Source organism: Nicotiana sylvestris, chromosome 3 (assembly GCF_000393655.2).
Source record: "Nicotiana sylvestris chromosome 3, ASM39365v2, whole genome shotgun sequence".
Taxonomy (NCBI): Eukaryota; Viridiplantae; Streptophyta; class Magnoliopsida; order Solanales; family Solanaceae; genus Nicotiana; species Nicotiana sylvestris.
Window position 1 is genome coordinate 132,818,996 of NC_091059.1, and position 13,148 is coordinate 132,832,143.

A 13,148-nucleotide genomic window follows, 5' to 3' on the forward strand; every position below is an offset into this window, starting at 1 on the left:
TACCCAACAAAATCGTCCGACAAGCACCCCTATTTTTACCCTCTCTTTTTTTTTTTTACAAAAAAAAAATGAGTCAATTACTCAAATGGTTACTCAACTATCTCAAATTATCTCCTAAAGTCATTTTACTTTCGTTTGTAACAACAAAGTTCTGAACTATGCCTATTGCACTAAGAAGGTCACTCAACTAGATTTTTCAAATTTTTGATTGTCAATACCTATTTTACCCTCTAAATTATAAATATTTATCTTCTTTTTTAAAAAAAAAATTTAATATTATGATTTTCTCTTTTAATTTATATTATAGACTTACCTATAGAATAAATAAATATTATTTATAAATTAAAAAAATAGAAAGTATTTAAGCATATATAATGCTGGAATAACAAAATAATGAGCATAGAAAAAAATAATTAGAATAATGTGTTAGTAATAATAATTTTAGTATTAAAAACAAAAATTCAAAAATTTATTTGCACAATTCAGAATGAAAGAAAATAAATATTGTAAAATATATATTCCATGCACGTAATATAAAAATAATTATTTAAATAAAAATATTTTTATAATATATATTATATATTCTTGAAAATTATGCTCAATTATATTATATACATATTCCATGCACGACTTAACATAGCATATTTTACCATATACAGATAGTTCCTCTGCTTTCTGGTGATATAACTTTGTGTTGTTGGAAAGTTGGTAGAAATATAATAATATAATTGAGCATAATTTTCAAGAATATATAATATATATTATAAAAATACATTTATTTAAATAATTATTTTTATATTACGTGCATGGAATATATATTTTACAATCTTTATTTTTATTCATTCTGAATTGTGTAAATAAATTTTGAATTTTTGTTGTTAATACTAAAATTATTATTGCTAACATATTATTCTAATTATTTTTTTTACTATGCTCATTATTTTATTATTTCGGCATTATATATGCTTAAATACTTTCTATTTTTTTAATTTATAAATAATATTTATTTATTTTATAGGTAAGTCCATAATATAAATTAAAAGAGAAAATCATAATATTAAAAAGTTTTTTTTTTAAAAAAAAGAAGATAAATGTTTATAATTTAGAGGGTAAAATAGGTATTTGGCAATCCAAAATTTGAAAAATCTGGTTGAGTGACCTTCTGAATGCAATAGGCATAGGTCAGTGACTTTGTTGTTATAAACGAAAATAAAGTGACTTTAGGAGATAATTTGGGATAATTGAGTGACCATTTGAGTAATGGACTCAAGAAAAAACATTGAAATGAAGACTTAGGAGTATTTTTGTTCATTATATAGTTGCAGAAAATTTAAACATAGAAAAATATATATATTAAATATTTAAGAAAGTGAATTAATCTTATATCTAAATTTCTCTTAATTCTTCTGTTATTTTGAAGAGAAAGAGGATAATTTGTTCATTTACATTACCTGAACGGAAGCTTGTGCAAATCGAATAAGTTATGATAGTATTTAATTTTTCTGTAAAAAATTGAAGTTAAATTCAGCTAGTAAGTTCTATCTGGTATAGCAATGGATTTTCTAGTTTTTTTTACTTCCATTTTATTTCCACCAGGTCATTCTCTTAATTCTTTTGTAATTCGATTTTTCTTAAACGCCTTATTACAAAAGTGTTCAATAAAGTAAATGATGATGTTTCAATTAGTGAGCTTGCAAGTTAATGAAATAGAAAGAGGAGAATTTTACTGATTTTTGTTATACCCAAAAGTTAAAAGTAGAGTAACATTAAAAGATTTACTACTCCTACATGTTATGGCAGGAATCTTTATCTATCATTGTGAGAATTGTCGTGTTGAAATGGATCATTTGCCTTGCATGTTTGAATCATTAACCATGTCTTTAGTCTATGATAAAAATGATTTTAATGAAAATCAATCAACTGTGTCTTGAAAACGAAATAAGTGAAAGTTGTGATAACAGTAATTTTAAGGAACATTAATTAATGAGAAAATAATATTGTATAGCTGTTATCAAAATAATAGCTGGAAAATGTATATTTTTTGTATATATATATTTTATATATTATATATAAAAATTATATATATTTTAACACTTTTTCGTCTAACGAATATAAATAGTCTGTGACACCGACTAAAAGTGACAATACCCCATATATAACTGACAAAAAAATTTTGACCATTTGAGATCACGATTTATGTAATCTAAATGAAATTCACATAAACTTAATGACGTGTGCCCGAATAATGTGCTTTTTGCACCTAACAGAAATAAAAATTCATTATTAGCACCGACCTATTGTTTGACTCAAAAGATATTGGAACCTTTTTGAACAAATTAATTAAAAAAAATGAAGGGGTAAATCTTAGTTAAACATAATAAATTCCAGATCAATGAGTTAATTGAAAGAATAGTGTATGAGATGAAATAAAGGTAATCGATCTTATTGAAACTCTTCATTGTGGCTCCCATTAATCAATGGGGGGAGGTAGTTTTACATGTTTTTCTGGAGATTACTTCGTTCTTCTTTTTCATTATGAAGATTACAAAAGAGAGAACTAAGGAGAGAGGATGGAGAGGAGAACCTCCCTAACCGAAGGTTTTCCCCTACTATATATAGTCAAGGGACCTTTGCTATTTACTTGGTCCGACGCTCTCTCACACCAAGTATGCCTTGGTCGTCCTCTAGACGTTGTTCCTTCTGACTCGACGGGTATCGAGAGTGCCGGATGTGGAGTAGGCCATGTCGTCTTTTGCTTCCTTGCCGCCTGAATGGGATGTTGGTCAGCTTGACCGTAGCGGTAAGATTTTAACCAATACAGTTAGTCCCTCCGCCTGTCGGGGTCGTCCTCTGTCGGGCCAGGCAGGCGGATCATGAGTGCTACGAGTTCGAGAGAAATCTGACTTCTCGTTCCTTGGTTATGCTTCTTAGGTTTCAAGTGAGATGACGACGTTCTTTCGATAGACCGTTGCGGCTGTTTCGGAACCGAAACGTCGTTTGGTATTAAAGCGTTGTTTCGTGGTTGCCGCCATTATGACACACGTTATTGGGGAACCAAAACGTTTCGTGCCCTATCAGATTCGATTGGTGACTCTTGGATTTCGTGCTTGGGGAGATTTATGCCTCTTATAAATAGAAGGAACACATCATTCGATTGACACACTTCTCTGCCTTGTTCTTGAAAAAATTTTGTGGATATACTTTCTTCCTGATACTCTGAATTTTCATTCACCCCCATTTGACTGAGAACTTTCATCCTTCCTTTCGATTGTCTTTTTGTCACACCATTTTGACAAAATGGCTGGTGATTCTTCTCGCACTGATCTCCCTGTCACAATTTCGGTGCCGAAAAATGTTGCTCTGGTCACCGGAGGAGTAGAAGTGGTGGAAGATGAAGAGGTCCCATGAGTAGTTGAGATCTTGCCTCTCTTGGGATAGAATGGAACGATTTCTGCGATCGCACCGGGGTGGAGCCTGTTGATACCCAATTTTTCCCCAAAATATTTTAAAATTGCATATATACCTTCAAAATCATGCATTAATAGCAATTGATATTTTCCGCAATTTTTCTATATTTTTATTAATTTATCCAGCATTTTATTTCCAATAAATAATTACAGAATTGCATCACAAGTGATTTCAAAAGTATTTCTTGATTTAATTTATTATTTATTGTCCTATTTAAACCAAATTATTCCATAATTAGCCAAATTGGCATCGTTTGGCTACAATTGCAATAACTTTGCAATTATAGCCCAAACATATGATTTTATACTATTTTTGACCGGAAATTAATCATTTGTATTTTTAAAATACTAAGTAATCATTTTTAACTATTTCTATGCATAAAAATTTTTTTTGTACAATTATCAGCTATTTTTATAATTTTTTTATTTAATTTAATTGTGTATTTAACAAATAGCCAATTCCATTTCAATTCTAGCCTAATTGAATTAGACCCCAACCGAATTAAAATAGCCCAAACCCCAGGCCTAATCCATCAAAATTGCCTGACCCAATCCCTGGTCCAATCTAGACCGTTGATCAATTCTAATCGACGATCCATGTCCCCCTCTTTTCATTATTAACCTAGTAGTCTAACCCTCCCCCAAACCCTCATTCTCTCATCACTCTCTGCCGTTACATCTCTCATCTCTCTCAAGACTTTCTCTGCTAAACCTAAGCTCCTACTCGCCGGCCGTTGCCTCGCCGGTATCAATGGTGGTTCCACCACCGCCCCTAGCCTCCATGGCTCGCTCACATGCCAGATCCTTGCTACCTTGAGGTCCTCAAGGGAATCAGAGGCTGTTCAAATCACACCTATGGCCTTTTCATGCCGTTCTCAGGCCACCCTTGGCTGTCCGAGTAAGATCTTTATATTTTCCGGCTAGATCCATGGCTTCTGAGCTGGAATCTCTTTATCTCTGGGTTATCTCTCTCTGAAACCCTAACTCATCTCTTGAATCTTTAGATCTACCATAGATCTGAGTATATTTTGAGTTATTTTTGCCGTTTTCCATGATAACGTCTCCGATTTTTCAAAACGCCTCTTCGTCTTCAAAACTAGGGTTTCTTAGCCCCTTTTTCAAAATGACTTTTCCTCTGATTTTCAGTATTATTCTATAATTTTAACTATGTTTAAACGGTTTATTTAAGCTTTTCTTTTATCTGATTCATTATGTTTAAAACCCTAATTATTTTGGTCTTAATCCTGGGTTCTGAGAACTGTCCTTGCTTATTTGTTCGTTTAATTTGCTCGCATGTCTGTTATTAATGAATATTTTCTATGTTTTATGTGATTTTTACTTTACTATGCTTATTAGGGTTTATGTTTTATTCCTTCTTGCCTATGCTGTGATTATTTTGTTTATTTTACAGCAATTTATGTTAATTCCCTTAATCATTACTACTCATATTTGAATCCCTAATTTCCGTGTAATTGATACCTTTCACTAATCTCTTGTGATGATTTCCTTACTGATTTTCAACCTCTAAGATATTTTCTTGCCTTATTTTTTGGTCGACTATGCTATCAATCGATTCTTAAGTACTTTCCTTAATTAGATTTTCTGAACATAGCCTAATTACTTGTTCTATACTTACTATGCCTGAAAATATTTCCTTATGTGCTATGTTCCAGTCTTATGTGATCTCTTTCCTTATTTGTCTTTATCGTTTGAAGTTAACTCCCTTAATTAAGGGAGTACTTATACTGATTTTATACTAATTGATACCTAGTTCCATAATTACTGCTTGACTTTAGTTCTTACCTTATTATTCTACCTAGTTTCGAACTATATATATATATATATATATATATATATATATATATATATATATAATATATATGCTCTCTCATTAACACACACAATACACACGAATACATTAGCTCAAACTCCCTCACACTCAAAACTTTTCTACTCTCTTTCTTTGGTTACTTGCTATTATTCTGAGTTAGCCGGCGGCAAGCCAAGGCTAACTATTGTGCTCTCCTTTAATTTGTACTTACTGTCCTCTTTACTGGTATGTCCTGATTTTAGTTCAAAGTTTCAAAAACAACATGTTTCCTTTATTACTTCAACTCATCCTATTTCTAGTCTGTTTTCATTTATGGTTTTGTTGTTCAACTGCAACTAATATGTTTGCTTCATCACTTTATTAGCATGCTTCTGAATGTGCCCCCTCCCTTAGACTCAACATGTTTATGAAATATTATCCCCTTCAACATACCCCAATGTGACTCTTCCTTAATTATGTTTACCTTTTTGTGCAAAGTAGTTGGTTATCCTTAAGTTACCTGATTCTGTGTTAATTCTAAAGTTCCTTAACCCCTTAGCATATTGTTGATTATGTACTTAAGTGCTCCTGCAACTATATGTTTACCTATATGACCTATGTGTCCCCAAATCCCATTACCCCTATTTACGGAACCTACCTTGGTTCTATGTTCTTTGGTTATGTATGAACCTGTTTTGGGTGATGTGTTTGGACAGTAGCTTATTACTCCACTCTCTTTTCAAAACTGTCTTGTTGAATAACTCTCTCTGTTGTTTTACAAAACTATTTCAAACAAGACTTTTTTCAAACTGTTTTCCCGTTTAAACCTTTTCAAACTATGCCAAACACTCTCACTCTACTCTTAGGTCCTTAAGTTCTGCCCCTCCAATGTGTGACTGCTTAGGGATCCCTATAAGATCCCTCTGAACTCTAATGCATTGGAGCTGGCCCTTCCACACTGCACTTACTCAACTATGATTATAAAATCGGGGTATGAGCACTGCCCGGGATCCCTTGAGGTCCTTAGGGAACTCTGACACACCCGGATTATGTGAAAGGCTGTGAGGCAATCTGGCATGGGAAATTCTGGAAATTTGAGCCTAATTTCAGGCTCCCTATAGTGTAACTTCTTATTTTTTTCTTATCTACTTATGTAATTCATGCAATACTGGTTTGTAATAATTATTGTAAACGAATATTGGGGTTGGCTAGTGAAAAGATGGGGGCAGTTATACATGCTATAAATATCAAGGGTAGGAACCATGCTTTAGGTTTACATTTTTGTATGTGCATTAGAATTCATATTTAGGACCAATACATGCAAAGCATATCATGCATTAGATACCATGCTCCTAGGTTTCATGTATACTGTTTTCAGCATCTCATTTTGACATCCTTATTATCACTCAGAAATCCTGTTTCTAGGATAAACGACAACATTAAAATAAATTGTTACTTATGTATATTTTGAAATCATGTTGTAACCTACTGTGCATTTAAAAATCATGCTTTAGGAATTTTGCATATAAACCATTCTAAACCTTATATGTGCGTATTAGATACCATGTTTAGGATCTCGTTCATACTCACTCAGCTACGCCTAATTAAACTACTGATGCATGAAAAGGAGTATTAACAGTCTCATCCTGCTTTAAACAAACTGGTAATAATTATGTATTTTGTAAAACTTAGAACAACATGTTTTAGGTAAAATATCTCCTACACTGTTTTAATAATTCTGGTAACTGTTGTGCATTATCCTACACCTAGGTAAGCCTTAGGTAATCAACCTCTATAAAACTGGAAACTGTCTCTTTTTATTTACTGCTTAATGATTAACAGGCTTAAAATCAGTAGGCAAACTGATTAGGCCCCTACTTCTAAGTTTTTTAAAAAAAAATCTGCATGTCTCTTATGTTCTGATATTCACCTAGACATCATGTCTTAGGATCTTATTTAACAATACTGCCCTTATTTGTGTTTGAGTCGTGCTTTTTACATGCCATATATGTGGAGGTAAAACTGAGCCTCTTATTTGCCTCTTCCTGCTTTTATTTGCTAAGAGTTCTATGTGTTCTTGCTTGTCGCCTTAATATTTTCTCCTTTAAACCTTAGGGGTCTGTCTAGAACTACCTATAGGTGGAGGTCCTAATTTCCTCCAGAACCATTAAGAAGGGACGGGTAATAGCATGCATAGAGATTGTTAAATAACACTCGCTTTAATGACCGCTAAGGGGTGGGAAAGGGTAGATATGGATATGATGACTATGCGTTAATGTCACGTGTAGCCCCTCATTGAAGAGTGTTTACCGGGCATTGCGTGGGGTGATACTATAGTCTAACCAAACTAGGACCCCTCCTTCCCTAAATCCCTTTGCCTAAAACTTTACTTTTCTATATAACTTGTTCAAATTTTTTGTCTTATTGTCTGAGTCACACAATGTCCAACATGCTCTTATTTGTAATTATGCATTTAAAACTATTTATTTGTTAATGGACTAGTTCATAAGTATAAGTTCGGCCAGGACCCACCGTTGTGGACCGAGAGGGGTGCCTAACACTTTCCCCTCAAGGTTATTTCGAGCCCTTACCCTAAATCTCTGGTAATGCAAACCAATCCAAGATTTAATCGCTCTAGGTTCCCTAACGCACCATAATCCGTTAGGTGGCGACTCTTCAAAATACCCAATTCCCAAAAGGAAATGAGTTATTATCCCCATGAATGTCGAAACCTGGACTTTCTTCCCCGTAAAAAAGGGAGGGAAAAAAGGGGGCACGACAGCATGTCGACTCTGCTGGGGATACCTTTAGGCTCTTACCATAACGAACTTATTCTTATGAATTAGTCCAAGCATGCTTTATCCCCTACCCTTTCCCCTTGTTTTAATTTAACTGTCTGTTTTCTTTTGAGTATTTATGATTCTTTATCCCTGAAACTGACTTGTCTTTTTGTTTCTTTTTCCTGTAACTGTCTTTCAATTATTTAAATACAGTATTTATTTTTCCTACGTGCAAATACTTGACTACATGTTATTAGTTGTTGCATAAATTATGTTCCACATCATATTCCACTCGTGCGTATCAAATCCTATAGCAACGCTTAAATTAAAACAATGGGTACCAGTCTAAAACCCTTAAATTCGGAAAGGCTTATTTGCGATAAAACCAGTCGATTAGCGGTGCAGTCGATGGTTCTGTGCCTTCCCCCTCAAGTTGTCCGCTTGAGGGTACCAGTCTAAAACCCCATAGTAGCCTTACTCTGGTCAAAATTATGCATGCATCATGGTCAAACCTAGTCGGATCAATATGTTGTCCACATAATGATCCTTTAAGATAAGCCTTATCCAAAAGTCCATTGGGTTTTCCATAATCCAAACAGATACAACCACGTTTTGTGCATTAATTTGGAGAACTAAATGTTGATATGCTGATCGTAAATCTATAAATAGTCGAGTCTGGTGGGGGTAAGACCTAACCCTTTTGTTTTGCAGAAAATAAGGCACGAGGTCCCCAGATTCGGTATGGTTAGCAATATCCCACTATTGCTGCTAGATTGGTGGGAGAACCTTTCCACAAGTGACAAGAAACGTGTGAGAAAGTACCTGGGTAACTTGCTTTCCTTGCTAGATATTGGGCCAAACAACAAGTTGATCGAGGCTGCCACTTTATTCTGGGATAGTGAAAGGGCTGTGTTTTGTTTCAACAACATAGAAATGAAACCGCTTATAGAAGAAATTGGAGGGCTTGCGGGGTTAGTTTGGGATAGTCCCAGGTTATTGGTACCAAAAAACCGTATTGGCAAGGGATTTTTAAAGATGATGGGGCTGAAGAAGAATGTCGACCTAGTGTGCTTGAAGGAATCTTACATACCTGTATGAGAGGCATGGCCATAGCAAGTCTTTCCGTACCTACCATGATGAGATCTCTCTCACTTCTCTGGGTCACATCCACCGCAGAGTGTTCGTATTCATTGTATGCTTCTTAGGCTTGATAGTGTTCCCAATGAAAAAGGGAATAATCCACACTAGGTTGGCCATGGTCGCCAAGACTTTGATGGAAGGGATTAATGGACAGACATATACCATAGTTCCCATGACCTTAGCTGACATCTACAGGGCTCTAGAGCGCTGTCAAAGAGGAGTCAAGCATTTCGATAGTTGTAACTTGTTGATGCAGTTGTGGTTGTTGGAGTATTTACAAAAGGGTCACTATCGCCAAGAATTTCCGCGAAGGGCTTGGAACGACCATGTTGCCTTCCATCACCCCAAGCGGATAACTTATATTCCAGACAGGTTTGCTCAGCCGGAAACTGCTAAATAATGGGTAGGGTTCTTCGACAATCTGACCGAGGAACATGTGCTTTGTATGTTTGAATGGTTACCAATCATTAGATCTAGGGATGCTCTACACTTGGTGCTGATCGGGTTGAGAGGGATATACCCCTATGTCCCTATCCAAGTTACGAGGCAAGCAGGCAGGAAACAGGTTGTACCAAGGGTTGTCAAGATAAGTCATTTCAGAGCAGACTTTCAAGACGGCGACATCCCTTACAAGTGCCAAGCTCAGCACATGTGGCACTACAAAATCATTATAGAGAAGAACACCATTGAGCCAGACAGGTATCATGCAGGGTACGAGCCTCTCTACCCGGCATGGTTAGAGGACAATCTGAAAGGAATGGTGACACCAAGGGCCGGTCGAGGGAGTAGAATCATAGATGAAGAAGCTGAAGCTCAAGTCAAATACAACAGGCTGCGCAAGAGGGTCCACGACTCTGAGAATGAGCACCGTGAAATACATGGGAGGAATTTAGGTTGATCGAGGAATGGAAAGAAATGGCAGTTAGTTCCAACAGGAAACTGGAATATCTGGAGCGAGGAATAGTGGAGCTGGAAGGTAAAGTCATAAAGAGGATTGAAAATTGCCAGAACGCTGAAGGAGCTGAAGGAGGACATCTGGCAAGAGCCTACTTGCTACTGGGGCTGCGCGAGCTGGGGGATGTATATGATGGAGTCCAGAAGATTGAATCTGGGGAAGGTCTTTCAGGGACCAAATAGGCTAGATTTACTTGCTTTTTCCTAAAATGTAATAAGGCCAAGTGCCAGTAGTGACTTATTTTCTTATCTTAGTGTCATTTTGGGATTCGTCTATTTTTTATATTATGAAATGAAGCATTTATTGGCATTTAAAGTTTTCCAAATTTATTTGTCGCTAGGCCTACCTCGGGCACAACGAGATTCCCAAAGTAGGACACGAATTTACATTTCCGCAATATGTGTTTAAATATTGTAAATATTTCAGGATCCTCACTAACTTGTTACTTTTTTTTTGTTTTTCCTTATTTTTATTTATCTCATCCCCTTAGGTTGGTTCACTCATATTGGCTTTATCAACATATCATATCAGATCTAGAGGCCCTCCACCTCCTTCTCCTCCAAGTAACACAAAAGGCAGAGAAAAAGCAAAAATGGACGACTTAAGTGGTATCCGAAAGGAGAATGTTGAGAATGCAGAAACCTCAGATGGATGTAGTACTCCGGCCCCAAATGATCTAATCCTGAGATTGGAACAAAAGTTACTGGAATTGCAAGGAGAACTTGAGCAGGTTTGCAACTTGGCAAACTTGTCACTCACCCTCAATGTCCCCGACATCCACCAACAAAACACAAAGAACCCAGCACCTCCTCAGAACACACAAACCAAAATCCTCCCGCGCCAAATCAATACACAACTCCATCCCAAAATCTCAATCCACTGCCAATACCAACTCCGCCACAACATCACCATCAACTAATTCAGTACCCACCAACCACCACTTACCACACTCCCCAAAACACACCACAATCCATTCTCGATCCCCAAAACTTCACCAATGACCATCATTACACCCAAGTCTCTGGAACCTATCAAAGCAACCCTATATATGTGGAAACTGTACCTCACTCTACCCAACCAATCTCCTATACACCGGAATCCTCCGAGAAGGACCTGCTCATTAAAAACATGGCTGAAGAACTCAAGAAGTTAACAAGCTGAGTTCAAGGTGTTGAAGATGACAGAGGAATAGAAGGTTTAAACTATGAAGACCTGTGCATACAGCCAGATGTGGAACTTCCTGAGGGGTACAAACCTCCCAAGTTCGAGATGTTCGACGGCACAGGTGATCCCAGGGCTCATCTAAGGACATATTGTGACAAGCTTGTCGGGGTCAAGAAAAATGTAAAGATCCGGATGACGCACTTTATGAGGAGTCTTACTGGGGATGCTTTGTCTTGGTATATTAGCCAAGATCCCAAGAAATGGTCCAATATGGTAAGTGTGGCGTCGGATTTCATGGACCGGTTTAGGTTCAACATAGAGAATGCACCAGATATTTTCTACATTCAGAATCTTAAGAAGAAACCTGCTGAGACTTTCCGTGAGTATGCTACTCGTTGGAGGTCGGAAAAGGCCAAGGTCAGGCCATCTTTGGACGAAGAACAGATGAATAAATTCTTCATCAGAGCACAAGATCCGCAATATTATGAAATGTTGAGGGTTATCAAAAATTACAAATTCTCTGACATCATCAAACTTGGAGAAAGAATCAAAGAAGGAATCAAGAGAGGGATGGTAACGAACTTCGAGGCACTACAAGCCACAAATAAGGCATTACAGTCAGGCAGCATATCAAAGAAGAAAGATGTTGGAACAGTAATGGTGGCTTAGAGCCCAAAATCTCCACTTATCTACCAAACCCCTCGACCCACATATCAAACACCTCCACCCACATACCAAGCATCACCGCCTACATATCAACCTTCATTTTCCAGATATTCCCAACTAGCCACTGTCCATCACACCTATAACTCCCAATCATCCTACTTCCAATCACCACCAGCTCGCTAAAATTATCCAAGACCAAGACCCAACTTCGACCGCAAGCCACCTAGATAATACATCGCTATTGCTGAGCCCATCGACCAGTTGTATGAAAGGTTGAAAGCTGCAGGTTACATCACTCCTGTTCCTGCTGTGGCATTAGAAAATCCATCCCAATGGGTCAATATGAACAACACTTGTGTGTATCATTCCGGTATGAAGGTGCACACCACTACTGAGTGGTGAACATTAAAAGATAAGATCCAGATGCTAATTGACAACAAGGTCATATAGGCGAAGGAAGCCTCACCTAATATTCGCAACAATCCCCTCCCTGATAATAGAGGTGATGGTGTACACGTGATAGGGACGAATGAAGAATGGGACCCTGAGGGTTTGATTGGGCTTATTCGAGAAGGCGATGACGTTAAAGTTGCAGTCACACTTACCCCTATCGTGGTACAGACTCAGTCACCTATCGAGGTTGAGGTAACTGCATCAATTCTATTTGAGGTAGAGGTGGCTCCGCCCGCAGCCACCCCCACTCCATTTGAAGTAGAAGTGGTCACACCTTTCACTGTGATAGTATCAACCACACCCCTATTCAACTCAAAAGTAATACCTTGGATTATGTTGCCGAGGCTCGACGAAAAGGGAAGGCCAAGGTAGAGGAATCTGACGCCGTACAAGAAATGACTAGAACTGGAAGAGTCTATACACTGGAACATTTGGGAGGATCAAGTAAGGATGCCACTACTAGGCAGCCTATCATTGAGACCGGGCCAGATGACCTGTGGAGGAAAGTACAGGCAAAGGAGTATTCTGTTGTTGACCATCTGAACAAAATCCCTACTCAGATATCTATCCTGTCACTGTTGCAGAATTCAGAGGCATACAAGAACGCTTTAATGTAAGTGCTGAGAGAGGCTTACGTACCCAATAGAATCACTGACGGAGAAATGGCCAACATGGTTGGGCAAGTACTAGAAAGTCATAAGATCATCTTCCAC